Here is a 16,967-nt window from a genome sequence, read left to right as displayed (position 1 = left end):
GAGGAAAGGGGGGACAGCAAAAGAAAGAGAGAGAGAGAAAGAGGAAAGAAAAAAATTTTGTAAAAATCTAACTGGCCGTATTTCAGCTCAGATAACTCACTCAACATTGCACCAGCCACAGACTAAAGCTGCACCTCTCCCAGCCTATGGCCAGCCTTTGCGCTTCCCAAGCTTGAGCTGGATGAACTCTTTTCTTTGTTACTTAAATATTTGTACAACTCTAAACCTGAGATAAAGCTGTAGTTGATCTGAAAAAAAAAAAATGCTTCAAAATTCAGAATATTCTCCTTGGTTTGCTGCAAGCAAAAAGACCCTCAGAAATGTTACTGTTCCAAAAACCACAGTTGTCCCTTCATGGTCTGTGCCTGTTGCCTTAATTGCCTTAATTTTCTTGTTCTGCTGTTCAGGCTGCCTTTCATGTTGGTGGTACTGGCCACTGAGCAGCGACTGCTGTCAGAGCCCAGGAGATCTTTCAGTGATAGTAATTTTTAATAAAATATTATATTCATTTCAGATGTACAGCACAGTGATTTAACATTTGATTACATTGTAAAATGATCACCACAATAAGTCTAGTTACCATCTGTCACCATATAAAATTTATAAACTGTTATTGACTGTATTTCCTACACTGCACATTACATCCTCAAGAGTTATTTATTTCATATCTGGAAGTTTGGACCTCTTGATATCCTTCACCTCTTTTGCATTCTTGATCCAGTTTTGGTAAGTGTGAGGTGTCTGAACCCCAAACAACGGTAACAACTCTAAAATAAAGATATACCTTCAGTAGTGGATTGTAGCCATTTTTACTCCAAAGGACTCTTCATTAGATTTCTTCTTTTATTTCTTCTTTGTATTTCTTAACATGCTCCACTCTTTTTAAAGTTGTCAAAAATTTATCATCCAACTTACTAAGAAGTAATGTATTTCTGCTCTTATTTTCACTATAGATACATATTATTTATAACTGCTAATCAAGCCTAGAAAAGTCTCAGGCAGAAGTGTGAAATACTTTATTGACACATGATTTGAGAGTGTTCTCAGTGAAAGGCAGCTAATGAAGGCCTTTAAAGCTGAAGGTTGTCCAGGACCCTCAAAATGGAAACTCTGAATGAATTACTAGTCTGTAGCTCGGTGAAGATTTCTCACTCTGCTCAAGCACTGAGCACAGGAGATAAGGAACTGGGGCATTTACTGTCTGCTCTAGAGCAACTAGTTTTCCTCACTTCCAGGGCCAGCTGATAGGATGTAATTTTTTTTTTCAATAATAAAGATAAGCCAAGCTTTATTTTGTGGCAGTATTTCAAAATGTAAAAGTATGAATAGATCTCTAAAATCATTCCAAGAAAGCAGGAAATGAAAAGTTTGCACAGTCTGTTAAGATTAATAAAGCAAGAAGATACCTGAATCCCTGGGACCAGGCAAAATGTTGCAATATCTCAAAAGAACTAGAGAATATTTCACCCCATGACCCAGGATACTAAAAATGGAGTATGTTTTCCTGCCACATTATGGAAAGGAAAGAAGCTAAGTTTCCAGAAGCCAAGCAACCTGGCTGGTAAGGCAGGATAAGGGTATAGCTGTTGGTTTGCTTTTAACCAACCAAAAGCCACAAACACTCTTGGGGCAAATTAACCTTTGCCACGATGCCACCCATGGGCGTCTACAGTTGACCTTCTTCCCTGAGAGATTCAACGAGACTATTTAAATCCACAAGTTCCCCTTTTGAACAATTTCCTTGGATAGTTCAGCCTGACATCAAAGGACTCGTGGCCATTTAAACTTCAGAGTTGCATTTGTGGTGATTTTTGGCAGTATCATTTCATGACATAGCAAACCTAACTGAATAAGAAAGCAGTTTCAAAGACTGATAACTTCATTTATTTGCTTTCACCCACTTTCTAGTTTTCTCTGATCCTGAACCCATTTAATCCCAAGACAAGTACAAACAGAAATAAAATCAGGAAATATAAGGAACAGTGCCTCCAAATGAAACAAAACCCTCATTTAAAGAACAAAAGAAGAAGCAGTAAGGAAAGGAAGCAAACAAAAGAAGGACCAATGCCGGATTTTAATTACTGAAATATGTACTCACTAAAATTCTTAAGTCTCGATCATCACTCCTGCAAATGTCTCTGAGTTGAGAGACACCCAAAGAGCCAGACTCTCTAACGTTGCTTAGTGAAATGCTATGTCTTATTACAATTTTCATACTATCTTCTTGGCCTCTTCCTTTTTTCACCCTCTTGATTTTTAGATTTGCCTCACTCTGGCCACTGCTCCTTCACACTGTTCCTTCCTCTTTCCTGTGACTTTTCTCTTTTGATCCTTTAAACCAACTTTACTCCAAGGCCCTCCTCTGACCTCCCAGGTTAACTATTTCTACTGTCTTCCCTCGTTCCCTTTTTTTATTTGCCTCTTTTCATCTCTCACACTTCTATGTGCTGCCCCTTCCCATTCTAGGTCCCTTGAGAGAAAAAATAAACTAAAAAAAAAAAGGTTTTTAAAATAGTTTTTTCAACTCCTTTTAATTTTCAAAGCAGAAAGATCACTTTGCATTTCTCATGTTTCTGTGATTTTACAAGTATTCAGCCTATCTCTGCTCGATAAGATAAGGGATTCTTCATCTTTTGCCCCTTTGGGGCAAGGAGAGCTATCTTGTTACAGAGAGAATATTATAGGAGGCAGTAAGGCACTGAGGCGAGAGCTAATGGCCATTCAGTAATTTGGACAGATAAAGGAGATGGCCATAGGGTGATACTCATAGAAAGTAGATTTAGGCAAAACTTTCTTAAGTTCAGGGCACATACCATAGGTTTGATGCATAGGCTTGACGCATAGGCTTGACGCATAGGCTTGACGTAAGAAAAGGGCATGCATGCATAGATTTGAAGACAAAGGAAACTTGCCAATGGAGAGGGGAAACACAGAGCATCAAAGTTCCTCTGCGATGGGAAAAGAATAGGCTCTTTCTTTCCCAGGTGGAAGGATAGCCTTTAAAAAGGAGAAAGTGTGCATTCCTTTGGACGGCAAGGAAGGACAGCCTAATGAAATATCTTAGTGAACCAGAGCCTTGAAGCCGTAGAGTCAGAGGATGTTGAACTGGATGGGACTTTTGAGATGGCCGAATCCAAGCGCCTAACATTTCAGAGGTGGAAGCAGAGTTAGAGAGACTGTGATTGCCCCGAGGTTTTAAGCAACAGCAAAAAATGAGCTGGAACCCATGTTTGGATGAAAGCAGTCACCTTGAAGGGGTTTTACATTCTTCTCCTCAGTAAAATGGCAGATGAACACTTCAGTTTTAGTCATTTTTCTCTGAATTTACCTACATTGAGGTGACCTGCCGTGACTTTCATTCACGCTTCTGATTCTTGCAGGCTGGGGCCCTTGTCACTGCCAGGCAGTGGCGTCATTTCCTCTTTCCTCATCTTTACTTCCTAAAGCTGTGAGTTTCCATTGGGTTGCATGAATAATTGTTCACTTAAGTAAGTAGGTCTGCACTATTCCAGTTTTTCTATGTATTATCTTATTTAATCCTTACCACAAACCTATGAGGCTGGAGGCATTATTATCACATTTTACAGATGAGGAAAACAAAGTACCTCTAGGTTACGTTGTCCAGAGTTCTTTCCACATGAATCACATCAAACAATTAGAATAGAACCTGGTATGTAGTGAGCACTCGAGATCTGTTAGCTGTCGTGATTTTTATCGTCATATTAGAGGTCATATTATGTAGCAGACTTCTGGACAGAAGTCAAACCATCATGTATACTAACTTCGTGATCTCAGGGAAATTGTTACTTAACCTTAGTTTTTATATCTGTAAAATAGAGAAAATAACAATAAAGAAATTAGAATGATGTTTGATGCATAGTAAGCACTACTTAAGTATTATTACTTCTGAATATCTGTTTCTTATTATTTCCTAGTTTAAACATGTGCCTAAAATAAACTATACATACTCATAAGATTAGTATTAATTAAGATTAATGCCATCCAAACTTGAGTGGCCAGATTTCATGAGCAAGGAGGTAATGACCTGAAAGCGTGGTCTCCTAACGGTGTTTCTAGAATTTAGCAGCATTGGCCTTAGACTTTTACTTGGTTAATCATTCAACAAATGTTTCAATACTTACTATGTATCAACAGAGGAAAAACACAGAAGTATAAGTCACACCTCCTAATATGAAGGCACTTACAGTCTTTTCAAGGAGACAGGCAGAGAAATAATTTTAATAAAATGTGCTGTAGTGGAGACTACCCAGAGGCCCGCAGAAGGAGATGAAATCTGAGCTGGACGTTGAAGGCTGGTAGAGGGAGAGAGGGTGTAAGATGCGTTCCAGGTCGAGGCATACTGGGGCAGCCTGGAGGAGTCTGGCTTGATGAGGAAGCAGGAAGGTTCTGCATGGCCAGAGGAAGATGCTGTGTTTGGAAAGAGGTGGTAGGAGAAGAACTTGGAAAAGCAGGCACCTGTGAGATTGAGAAAGGCCTTGCATACCGTTCTGAGGAATTTGAACATCACTCTACAGGCAATGGGAAGCAATTAGATGTAACTTTTTAAAAGAAAAGTCTGCAGGTGGTGTGGAGGGTGGATTCAGTAGGGAGGCTCTTGGAAGTAGAGCAATACTGAGTCCCTCGCAATAATACTCACAAAAGATCATGAGCACCAGAACCTCAAGAGTGCCTTGGGGAGGCGAGGGGAGGAGTCTTTGGAAATAGAGTTAAGAAGTAGAATCAACAGGACTAAGGTGACAGTCAGATTGAGAGGGAGATCGGAGATAAGGACTGCACTCGAAATGATAGCTCCATAACCTGGATGGAGGGGGCTGCTGTCATCCAAGATAAGCAGTGCTGGAGCAGAAACGGATTTGAGATGAGGATGGGAAAGTATGATGAGTTCAACTGTGGGTGCATTGAGGCTTCTTTCTGCAGGGCATCGTAGTGAAGCTGAATCACAGGCGATGGAAAGTATGGGACTAGAGTTCCCGAGAGCAGCCTGGTTAAAGGAATGCATTTGGAAGGGTAAATGCTAGCTGAAATCATGAAGGATCTAAAGATGTCTTGGCCTCAGGAAGAACAGAGAGGCCTTGCCCAGGGGCCCACCCATGCTTTCCAGCCCCAGAGCATGTGCCTGGAGGTCACCGTTAAAAAGATCACAGGGTCATGGGATAGGAAGATGGATTCCTTGATAATTATCAGGAACCTCAGGGTTTTTTTCTTAACTTGTTGTCGTAGGTTCCCGAATTCCTCAGCTTATCGGTCAGAGCCTATGAATTTTGAATCTCTTCCATAAGGTGCCGGAAGCTTCATGGAGAAGTGGAATGGAAAAAAAGAGTCATTGGTGTCAACCAAAAAAACCTAATTAAATGGAATAATGTGCACATCTATAAAAAAGGTTGGAAATTGCCCTAGACTATCTGATATTCAGACACAGACCTTGATTCACAAAGTTAGTGTATACCAGAGTAAAGAACTGGTTGCCACTTTAATATCAGCACACACACACACACGCACACACACACACACACACACACACACACACACACAAAGGCTAATGCAAATCCCGTCTTAGCACAAGTCTGTACTAACTAATTAAACTTTGTTGATTTTATGAAGAGTTACATCCTCCCCAATGTAGTGTCATTTGCTTTCAGGACAGCAAATGAAGCTTCAATTGGCTGTTACATGTGTTTTTGATAAATCGTAATAAGAAAAATAATTACGGTTGCTTAATCAATGCACTTTAATTGACAGACATCAGTTTTCAAAATGTGAAATTTCTGAGGATTAAAAAAGTAAAACACAATAAAAAGATATCGTGTTTGGGATGCGAGCACACAATGGAATACATATATGACATATTGTTGAATTGTACACTTGAAACTTATTTGATTTTATTAACAAATGTCACTCCAATAATTTCAATTAAAAAGGTTGTTTTCTATAATTAAAAAAGAAAAGAAATCCTGACTGGTGAAGAGTTGGGAATTCACAGTGAAAGTGCTCTGTCCTTGTTAGTGAGTCGGGCACCACTCAGCAGTGCCATGGTCATCCCCTGAGGTGACCAAAGTATTCTGCCTGCTCACATTTCCAAACACTTCCGTAAAAGAGATGAGTGGAAATTTTTAAATTCTGCCTAGCTAACTCTAATTCATTCTTCAAGAGACTCTAAAAAGGTCCCCGGGGTGGGCAGAGTGATCTTCCTCTGGGATCTGTTTTGCCATTTTATTTTGTCATTGTCTGGGTTGGTGTTTTGTTTTCTTTTGGTTTTGGTCTGGGTCTCCTACTGGACAGTAACTTCTTTAGAAGCAAACATTACCTTACTCTCTTCTCTGTCCCCAACACCTAACACAGTGCCTGGCATATTTCCAGAGCTCTAAAAAAATGGGCAGAGCAGAACACAGACAATCTGCTTCACATACAGCAAGACTTGTCTTTAAGAACAGAGGGTGAAGAAGATGGATTTCCTACCATGAAAGCTCCAGCTCCAGCTTTAGGCCTAGGAAAATGGTGGGGCAGGAGGGCCACCTCATGGTCTGGGTCTGCGGAATAAAGAGACTGCTCCCCCGAGACCATGCCTGCAGCACCCCCAACAAACATCTCCAAACACCTACTGTAAGTAAGGTTCTAGGGTGACACCATGAACACAAGATGTGGTTCTTGGTGACTCTGTCTAGTTGGGGAAGCAAATCTAACATAACAATCCATGAGAGCATATCTTGAGAATCCTATGAATGCCCCTCAATGAGAGCAGCAGGAAGTGGAGCGGGAACTGGAGGGTGGATGTCTTTCTTGTGCTCGTTTGGACTCTGTGAGACAGTCCATCTAACTAAGGATTTATCTTCATTTAGGACTAGTGGAGCTAGAGAAAATTATAATTAGGGCAAGGGCAGACAAAAGCATTTGCATTGGATGCTGGCTCTTCCCTTTCTTTCTGGCAAATAGCAAGAGTAAGATTCCGAAAGCTCACAAGGTATGTTTCTCTCCCGCTTTGTGATTAAGATCTCAGTTGTCTACAGCTTCACCAGGGCTGTATGTAATTGCTTTCCATGTCTCTGCTTCAAATTACTCTGACAGTTTTCTTGGGGTCTCTGTTTATGTGTGTCCTGGTAGGTGTGATTGTATCTTAGCTGACTTCTCGAGTCACTTAGCAAGCAGCTGTCCTTTAAAAAATAACAAGCAACAAAGTCTTAAGATACTTATTTCACTCAGCACAAACAGCTCACAAATAGAAATTTAGGCTTTAAAAAGGCGTTTTGGGGAAGGCTTTAAAATCTTTGAACTGTCAGACATCAGTCTGTAATGGACAGGAAACGCGCACTATGTAATTTAATCACCACTGGGGGTGGGGGGGGGCAGGGTGGGGGTTTCAGCCTACATTTCTCTCCCGAGATAAAGGGCTTCTCCTCACATCCCCTTATCTTTGCCTAAAGCCTCACCTCTGGGAGAAGGAATTAGGAACCAGGAAGATAGTTAATTTGGTTGAAACAATCTGGGAAGAAAAAAAATTTTAAGATGTAAACGAAGTTGAAAGGCTGAAGTTTTAAGTTCAGACTGGAGTTGTGACACCTCCCAGTGCCTTTTAAGCGCTTCCAAATGTAAACTGCCAGGGAGGGGCTGCATCTTGGTTCAAAGCTGTTTTAGACTGGGTTCTCCAGCCTGGTCCACAGGGCAGTCTGGGTTCCACCAAGCCAGGGTGAGACCTCTGCACCTGACAAAGCCCTTCAACAATTTCCTCATCTGATTTTTTTAAAACATTATCTTTAGCACTTAGTTGGTCTCAGGTATCTGGGAGTGAGGGAATGGGGAAGGGAGGTGAAAGAGCAGATTTCAATGTATCCAGTTCAATGACTCATTGTATGATACTCCTCAAGTAAAATACAATGCAGAAGATCAAATCTTAAGATGCCGAGGTAGATTGTTAACAATTCCAGTGGCTAGGATGAATCTGACCCCTGCGAGGAAGGTCAAGCCCACGCAAAAGGGCTTCAGAATTACATCAGTACAAGTCCAGGCTGAGCTGATAATACTGCAGTGTGTTTGTTTGTGGGGTGCAGGGTGAGCAAGGTTCTGCTACTATCATCCATCACTTAGCCTGTTACTTAATATTCTACATATGGCTATACTTTTGATATCGGGAAGCCCTGGTAGCAGGAGCGATAGGACATGATTAATGCAAAAATTAAGTGGGATCGGAATTCCAAGACTTCGGTTCTTAATCCATGTCAAGAAATAGGAAGAAGGTACATGCCACCTAGACTGAGAGTAAGCGTAAGCATGAAAGGACTTCAGGTAGACCAATCTCAACAAAGGGGTTGGGAGAACTACGGTTTTTCTGTCTAAACAAATGTTAAGAATTGCTGAAATATTTTCATGGGGTGGTGGACTGGAAATCTTCCAGGATGAAATCACCTCTAACCCTCTCTGTTGATGAAAGCTGTGACTTGTTCATAACAAGGGTAGACCCTGAATAGTTTCCAGAAAAAATTATTGGATTTGTCTGCAGGTCCTTCTCTCTCCAAAACAGTCTAATATTTCTAAAGTTTATGGATTGCCCCTCAATTAACAACACAAAATATGGTCTGTCTAAGCCCTTGAACTGATGCCTTGCAACTCTTATCCAAAGACTGGGGGAGAAAGAGTTCCCCGTAAAGGGCTATTTCAAAATTATTCAGTCCGTCACTCTTGGTATTTTAGGTTCTTTCTTTGGGTACAGCCAGACATCAGAAAAGCAAATATTTAGACATTTAATAATTTAGGTTCAAAAGAAAATACGGAGTTGCATTTTTCACCTCAGAAACTCCAAGAGCCAGAGTAGAAAGCAGAAAGTATTTGATTTTGATCTGCTTGGGTTGTGGAGCTGGGGCCCTTCCATCTCCTGGGTCCACTCTGAGAAATTATAATCACACAAACTTTATGTCATTTCTTTAATATAGTTTTTTCTGATTCAAGGTGGTTTAGCCCAGATAATGGCGTTGTGACTTACTCACTTTTTCTACCCTCCCTCCCTGTACGCCTGCTCCTTTAATCATTAAGCCTTAGGAAATAAGGTTTATCAAGATTCAGGCCTATCAGTCATGGGGACAATAAGTTTTTCACATCAGAAAGCCTTTTCCTCCAAGGGACCACAGAACGCATTTTCTCCCCTGAGTTTGCTCTCAGAATTGACTTGATCTCCCTTGCCCTAGTTTTTTGGCACAAGAAACTCAGAATTTAATTGGAAACTCAATGTGACAATTCTATGGCTCCTATGGCCCATCTGCTTGCATTGTATTGCATTACAGTCACGTTCACATAATGACATTTTGGTCAACCACAGACCAAATATACCGTGGTGGTCCCATTGATTACAATAGAGCTGAAAAATTCCTGTCCCCTAGTGACCTCCTGGCTGTTCTAAGGTAACACAAATGCTGGTTTTCATCCATCAGTAATGCCTGGAGCACTCACCTGGGTCCCATGAGCTTCATAAAGACAGCTCCCTTTTCTAAACCAATGTGACAACTGGAGGGACCCTTGTAGTTCTTATTACTTTTGAAAGACACCTTTCAGCAGTAGAAAATTTTGAAGAAAAAATGGTTTATTACTTATAGCCCTGGAGTGTACAGGCATGCCAGAGGGCACGCAGCAAGGTTGGGGTGGGCGTAGAAAACCTGGGGTCCTTTTATTGGAGTCGAGCTGGGGGGCCTAGGGTTTCCCAGACGCACTCTTTATTGGTGAATTTAAAACAGGAGAGAATTGAAGCGCGTGCAGGAAAAAGAAAAATAATAATAATAAGTTGCTCAAATGGTTAGTTATCAAAGCCAAGATCTCCAAAACAAAAGAGGCTGGGTGCGGGGAGGCAGCTGGCTCTTTATCAATGTGTTCATTCCAGATAGCTTTCCTTGAAGTGCATGCCTCTGCAATCAAAGCTTAAGTCAGGCACTTGCACTACAAAAAGAAAAGTCAATTGTCAGGCTCACACTGCATTTCCTCAGGTGTTTGTAGTGATGCTGCTGTAAACAAACCAGTGCACCGCCAGTGATGCAACAGTACAATTATAGTAGTAGGCTATAGCATCTAGGTTTGTGTACCGTTGAACAGTGAAAATCACCTAACAATGCATTTTTGACAGTATCCCATTGTTGTTAAGGGTAGCATGACTACTTCTCAGACTTCCTACTCTACCTTGATGTCTCTCTCCTCCTGATTTTTGTGTGTGCTTTGGTTGCAAGCTGTCTCAAACCTTTTCTGGAAATTAGAAAATCATAACAAGCAAAGTGTTTAAAATAATTTGTTTTAGAGACTGATTATCCAAGTTGTAACTTGGCCAGTTCCTTTGCTTTGAGTCTTCTCTCCTTCCGACTTCCCTTCAGTACTTCAATTCTCCACACACTCACCAAGTAAGGGTGTTACCAATTAAACTGGTAACTCTGAATGGCTTACAACACTCAGCACAAACCCATGCAAATTAGAAGGTACTGGACAAATGCTTGTTGAATGAGAACCGGAAGATCTGCGATGGGAAGAAATTGAAGCTTTGTGCTACAGTTTGGAAATTCTCTTTACATTCGGTTATGTGAGCTCCCAGTTTTCTGACCTCATAATTGATTAGTTTTGCTCTTCTTTGCAAGCCTCCTACGGTTTGGACACTGTTATGAAGGAGTTGGTCCCTTTGAGGCTGTTTCACTCTCCTTGGGAATATTGTGCAGCAGGGGTTGGCAAACTGTTTTGTAAAAGGCCACATAGTAAATATTTTAGATGTTGCAGACCACATGGTCCCTGTTGCAAGTACAGTCAGTATTTATTATTCTCGGATTCTATATTTACAAATTTGCTTACTCACTAAAATTTATTTGTAACCCCCAAACCAAACTTGTAGTGCCTTCGTAGTCTCTCATGGACATGTGCAGAGCAATGAAAAATGTGTCACCTAAGGCCTGTGTTCCCAGCTGTAAGGTTGAACAAGCCAACATTCTGCCTTCTTGTTTCAGCTCTCAGACTGTACATTAAAGTGTCCTTTCTGTGATCTATTTAGTGTCTTTTTTTTTTTTTTTTGCATTTGTGAGTGATTTTACTGTTAAAATGGCACCCAAGTGAAATGTTTTCTAGGGGTCCTATGCGCAAGAAGGCTGTGGTGTGCCTTAAAAGGGGAAAATTCATGTGATAGATAAGTTTTGTCCAAGCATGAGAATAATAGCGCAGTTGGCCATGAGTTCGGTGTTGGCAAATAAATAATATATATTACAATAAAGTTTCTTTGACCAGAAACACATAACATAAAGTTATGTATTGATCCGTGACCAGCAGCTTGCAGAAACATAACCCAGTACTTCCCATAGGGGGGACTGGTTTAGTATTTGCTAACTCCATATTTCTGATGACCTTATAGAACATAATTAGCAATAACAATAGCCAATTGCATTAAATTTTGCATTTGTAATGTGAAAGCAGCCATAGACAAAATAAACAATAAACATACTATGTTTCAATAAAACTTTGTTTCTAGACATAAACTTGAATCCTATATATTTTGTTATGAAATATATTTTTTTAATTCCCTGCTCCCAAACATTTAAAAACTTAAACACCAGTCTTAACCAGTTTGTCCTTACATGGGCTGAATTTGGTCCATGGGCCATAGTTTGCCAGCTCTCACTGTGGAGCCTTATTTTCATTGAATCTCACTGCTTTGGAGCCAGATCACTGCAGATTAGAGAAACTCACAATCTTGGTCCCCTGGAAGTCTCTGTCATTCCAGGACCATCATCCTGAGAACATCATCCTGGGGCCTGAGACCATCGGAGATGTCTGGGTCTTTGGGATAGAAGGAGACAGTGCTAACGTCAGTTCAGAGAGCTGGTTCTGAAAGCAAGCTGTATTACTTTCTAGCTGTTTTACTTGAGGCAGCTTTGCTGACCCTTACATATAAAACAGAGAAGTAGTTCAACCTAAATTGCACAGTAGGAAGGGGCTCTGCAGTTGGGATTCCTCTATCACCCTCACTACTTCCACTCCAGATCAATTGAGCAGCTTGACCTCTACCCTTGGAGTTCCTTGGACATCAGCCAAGCCTCACAGAGGGAGCAAGCATATGCCCACAAATCTCATTCCTTTTACTCTCCTCACCGCTTTCAGGGCTCAGAGGTCATGCAAAGCAACCAATAAATGAGCACAAGGTACTTCCCTAAAAACTGTAATCCCATTTCTGTCGCCTGGAAACATACTGTTTCCAGTACGAGGGGGTTGCCCCCAGATTGCCCCTACCCTTGCTGACCTCAGGCTTATGTCAGTCAGACAATTTCACCTGCTGGTGAGAAATCTCTCAAATGTTACTGCTTACAAGCAGGGAAGGAAATAGAAAACTTGCGGGTTTTTTTTTACCTAAAAGAGAACATCCCTTTGATCTTTCCTTTTGTTTTAAGGTCAGATTGGGAGTATCCCTTGAAAGTGGTTCCGGAAGTTGTTTTCAGAAATATTATATAAATGAACGCATTTTTTTTTTCAAATGAATCACTTTCAGTAATAATGATTAACATTATAAGAAACAACGTTAATTTCCTCATCTGTAAAATTGAAATAATGATTCTGATTCTAACCTGATGTTTAAAGAGACCGGTAAACTATATAGGAATGTTATGGTTATTACATCTATATGAACATTGATTTTTATAGATTTTGTAAACAAAAGGTGGTAAAATTAAGTCAGCACTTTTGTCCCAAGGAACTTCTAGAGCTTTACAGACACGGTTTCATTAACTTTCGCAGAGCAGAAAAGCAACATTCATGAAGCCAGAGCCTCAGTCAGCCTTGGAGCCAGAAGGGCTCTCGGGTCCCCCCAAGTCCTTAGTCCTTATAATATAAGAAAGAAAACGCCGAGGCTCCGAGGGCGGCGGGAACCTTGGGCGTTAAGGATCTAGAAAGAAGACGAAATTCTGCGTCTGGACGTGCGTCCGTCTGCACCCCGCATTTCCCCAACTTGAGCGTGTGGAGGGCGCAGGAGGCGGGAGGGGGCGGTGGAGACGGGACCGCCCTGCTCAGGTCGCCAAGGCGGCGGAGCCAGCCGGCTGGGGCGCGACCCGGGGGGCGAGGGGCGCCGCGAGCGCACAGTCACGTCGCCACGAGCCGGGCCAGCTCGCTCAGCGCCACCTAAGGACCGCGCGGGCTCCTGAAGGGCAGCGCTGTAAGATATAGGTATGACACAGGAAAGGTTCTCCTTTCCTTTACCTTAGTTGCAGCTTTCTAGAAATTGACAGAAAATAAGAATCTGGTACATTCGTACATGTTATACGCTTTGAAAACAAGTGCCACGTAATGAGGCGTAATAAGGGGCTTAACGAGCATGAGTTGCTTGTGTTTTGCAGATACAGAAACGGATTTGGCCCAAATCTAAAAGGCCCGGCTGCCTTCCGCCCCCGCCCACCGCTCCCCTCCCTTCCCTCTTCCTCACCCCTCCACCACAGTTCTTTGCCTTTGCCTCACACGGTCCTGCAGTTCCACTAGTTTTATCTGGTGGTTTAGGACTTTAAACAATGCACAGAAAACGTCAGAGTCAGGAGAGCTAACCCCGCCTCTGCCACTAGGTGACGGTGGTTTGGCGAGTCGCTTCATCTCTTGGCAACTAGGGATTGCGACAGGAGCTAATCCAGGAAGCTTGAGTTGCCATCTCGGCGGAGCACAGCCCTGCTGTACTGCTGCGCTCGGCGGGGCGTTCGTAAGAGTTGAGCCATCCCCAAAGCCAGGGCTTGGTTTCTATGTCCTGTCCACTGAAGCTGAGCCAGAAAATGGGCCCTAGGGCCTTGCCTGCCCTCCTGTGTGGTGAAAGCAAATGGTTGATTCTACTTGGAAGACCGCAGCTTCCATTGCCAATGGAGATGGTTTTCAAAATTCTGGCCATGGAATACAGCCTTCAAAAGGAATAATCAGAAGCATGGTGTATCAAACAGCCAATGCCGGCCTGCTCTGTGTGAAGCAGGGATATGGGAGGGTGATTAGAACACAGTTCATCATTCCTCTGCCCTTCCACCATCAAGTGGCCTGGCAGGAGTGAAGCCCTTGGGCTCTTCAAGGGACAGTTTGAAAAGCACTGTCGTACAGGTTAAAGTTAAGGCTCTTTAGTATGCTTTCCTCAACCCTTTTCGCAATCTGGCCACAACCATTCCCCACCTCCACTGCCACCCCATGGTCCAGATATATCGGGATGTGGTGTCCTTTTCACTTGTCCACTGGATATTGTGCTCAAATGTTACCTCTGCAGTCACTCCTCCCTTGGTAATTCCTCTAGCACGCTGTGCATTCCTCAAATGTAGCACCTGTTATGCTGTTGTTTGAGGTCATTTTTCCCCTGACTGGAGCATGAGACCCTTGAAAACTGGAACTGTATCCTGTTCTTGCAACATTCAACTGATATTTAAAGAACGCTTGACTGGCAGGTTGCAGGGATAGAGTTGAAAGAAGAACTACCACCATGGGTCTGGCATCCTAGAGAAGGAGAGACACAATAAGCAAAGCAAACAAGTAAGAGATGTTGCCTTAGAGTGATCACTACTAGGGCGAATAAGAGAGCAGAGAAGAGGATGTTAGAAAACGAAATTTGACTTAGTAAATTTGGAGATTTAATTAGCTTTATTAAGTGATTCATGAATCCAGCAGCATCCTATCTACCAACCAGAAGCACTGAGGGTTGTACAAAATGGGAAGTTTTTATATGGAAAAGGGTGGGATAAGAGAACTATTAGCAAAAGAGAAGACAGACCAGGACATCTTTAGGGGAGGGAGATGGAAAGACAAGGATTTTTATCATATCGATTGCCTCATCTTTCTATTGGGGGCGGAGAGGGCCCAAGTGACAGATTACCTGTGACAAAATGCCTCACGAGAGCTTGACCAGAAAATTTCCTACTGATTGATTAAGATTATACTTCTACAAAAGGTTGAAACAGCAGTTAATTCAGATATTAGATCTAGGTTTGTTATGGACTTTAGCTCAAGTGATGCCATTTGGGGGCCTGTGGTTTTCCTTTTAACAGAGAATGGAGTATGCATTGGATGGGGATGGAGCATTCCAGCTAGATGGCAGGAAAAGGCCTCACACAGAAGGTGACACGGGCATTGGCCTGAAGGTGGCAAAGGAGGGAACAGTGTGGGCCTTTGTGGGGAAACTTCCAAACGCGGAGCAGCCCAAAGGCAAAGACACTTGAGGTGAGATGGGGGAAGAGGCCACTGCAGCTAAAGGGAAGAGAAGAAATAAGAACGTGAAAGGAGAGGAGGAGGCAAGATTAGAGAGGTGAGGGAGGGTGGCAAGGCTTCGGGGGCCTAGTGGACTGTAATGGCTTTGGGTATTACTAAGTGACAGGGTCAGACATAATGTTTTGAAGCTCCCACAGTTTCAACAAAGCTGCTTCCACAAAGGTCACAAGTAACTGTCACAGTGACACTTCTAGTGCCCATTTCTCAGGCCTTGCTTGATTTCTTTGATGCCACTGGCCATCCCCACCCTTTTTTGAAACTCTACCTTTAACTTTTGGAATTCCATTTTGCCCTTTTCTTTCCTACTCCGGCAGTCACTTTTTCTTGGGCTTCTGTAATTTTCTTCCTCTGTTCATCCCTTGGAAGTTTTTCTCCCAGCCAAGAATTTCCCCTCAGCCTGCTGCTCTTTTTAACACACACGTCTTCTCCATTGACCTCACCTAAATGACATCTAATACATGAACAAGGAGGGTGGCGAGAAAGGCTGTGTGTATAGCTATGCAGTTTGTGGCTCTGCTTCCCCTTCGTCTCCAGTTCTTGCCATTTCCTCTTTTCTGGGGTCACTTCAAATGTCTCTCCCTTTTCTATATTCCTCTTTTAAAATTTTTTATTATTAGTTTCAAGTATACAGTACATTGGTTAGACATTTATATGGTTTATGAAATGATCCCCCTGATTGCTCTCTCTCTCCTCTGGCTCTCCACCTAGCCATTTCAGTAATGTTAATGACATTCCTTGTGCCATGCTCCCCATCCCCGTGACCATCTAACCCCCATTTTTAGAAATTTTCATTCAGCCCTGCCTTCGCACATGCTTAAAATGTAGTGTATTAACTATTGCCGAGAAACAAATCGCCCCAAACTCTTTAGTGGCTTACAAAAATGGTAAACATGTGTTATATCTCTTGGTCCTGGCTTAAACTCCTTCATAGGACTGCAGTACAGATGCTGGCCAAGGCTTCCTCCAGAGCAAGCAATCCAAGAGAACAAGAAGGAAGCTAAAATGCTTTTTATAATCTACCCATTATCTCCAACATTCTCTGTTGTTCACTCGGAATAGCCCTGATCCAATGTGCAAGGGCACAAATACCACACGGTGAGGATCTTGGGGGCCATCTCAGAGGTGGGCTACCTCATGTAGTTATTTGTTTTCTTCGTCTAAATTACTGACTTATCCCTCTGACACATAGTCAGCCACTTCCTTTGAGAAGCCTCCCTGATGGGCAGACTTCCTCTTCTGCTCTCATTGGCCCTTGGACATATCTCCATTCCCTCTTGTACTAAACTGCACTGAAATTGTTGATTTACACGATTCTCTCTTCCTTAGCCTTTAAGTTCCTAGAAGGATAAGAGAATGTCTGATAAGACAACTGGGCTTCTCAGTGTCTAGAACAATGGTGCATAGTAGAGTCAGTACAAGTTACATAAGAAATAAATGAATGGATAAATAACATTTCCTTTCCCCAACCAGAAATATTTTATATAGCATTTATATCACACCCCGTTTCAGTTCCCTGCTGACTGCTTTTCACATTTCAGCTTTCATGTTGCATTTCCACCCACCACACCCCTGACACAGCCTCCCTCCCCTTTGACCCAGCAATTCTATTTTAGAACTGATTCTAAGGAAATAATTGCATGTTTGGCAAAGATGTAACTACTGTGTTGTTCACTGCAGTTTGTTTATGTTTAGCTTTGTAGAAAACCTAAGTTTTCAAAAATAGTGATTTGATT

This window comes from Pteropus alecto, unplaced genomic scaffold (assembly GCF_000325575.1).
Source record: "Pteropus alecto unplaced genomic scaffold, ASM32557v1 scaffold24, whole genome shotgun sequence".
Lineage (NCBI taxonomy): Eukaryota > Metazoa > Chordata > Mammalia > Chiroptera > Pteropodidae > Pteropus > Pteropus alecto.
Note: the sequence above shows the minus strand (reverse complement) of the source record.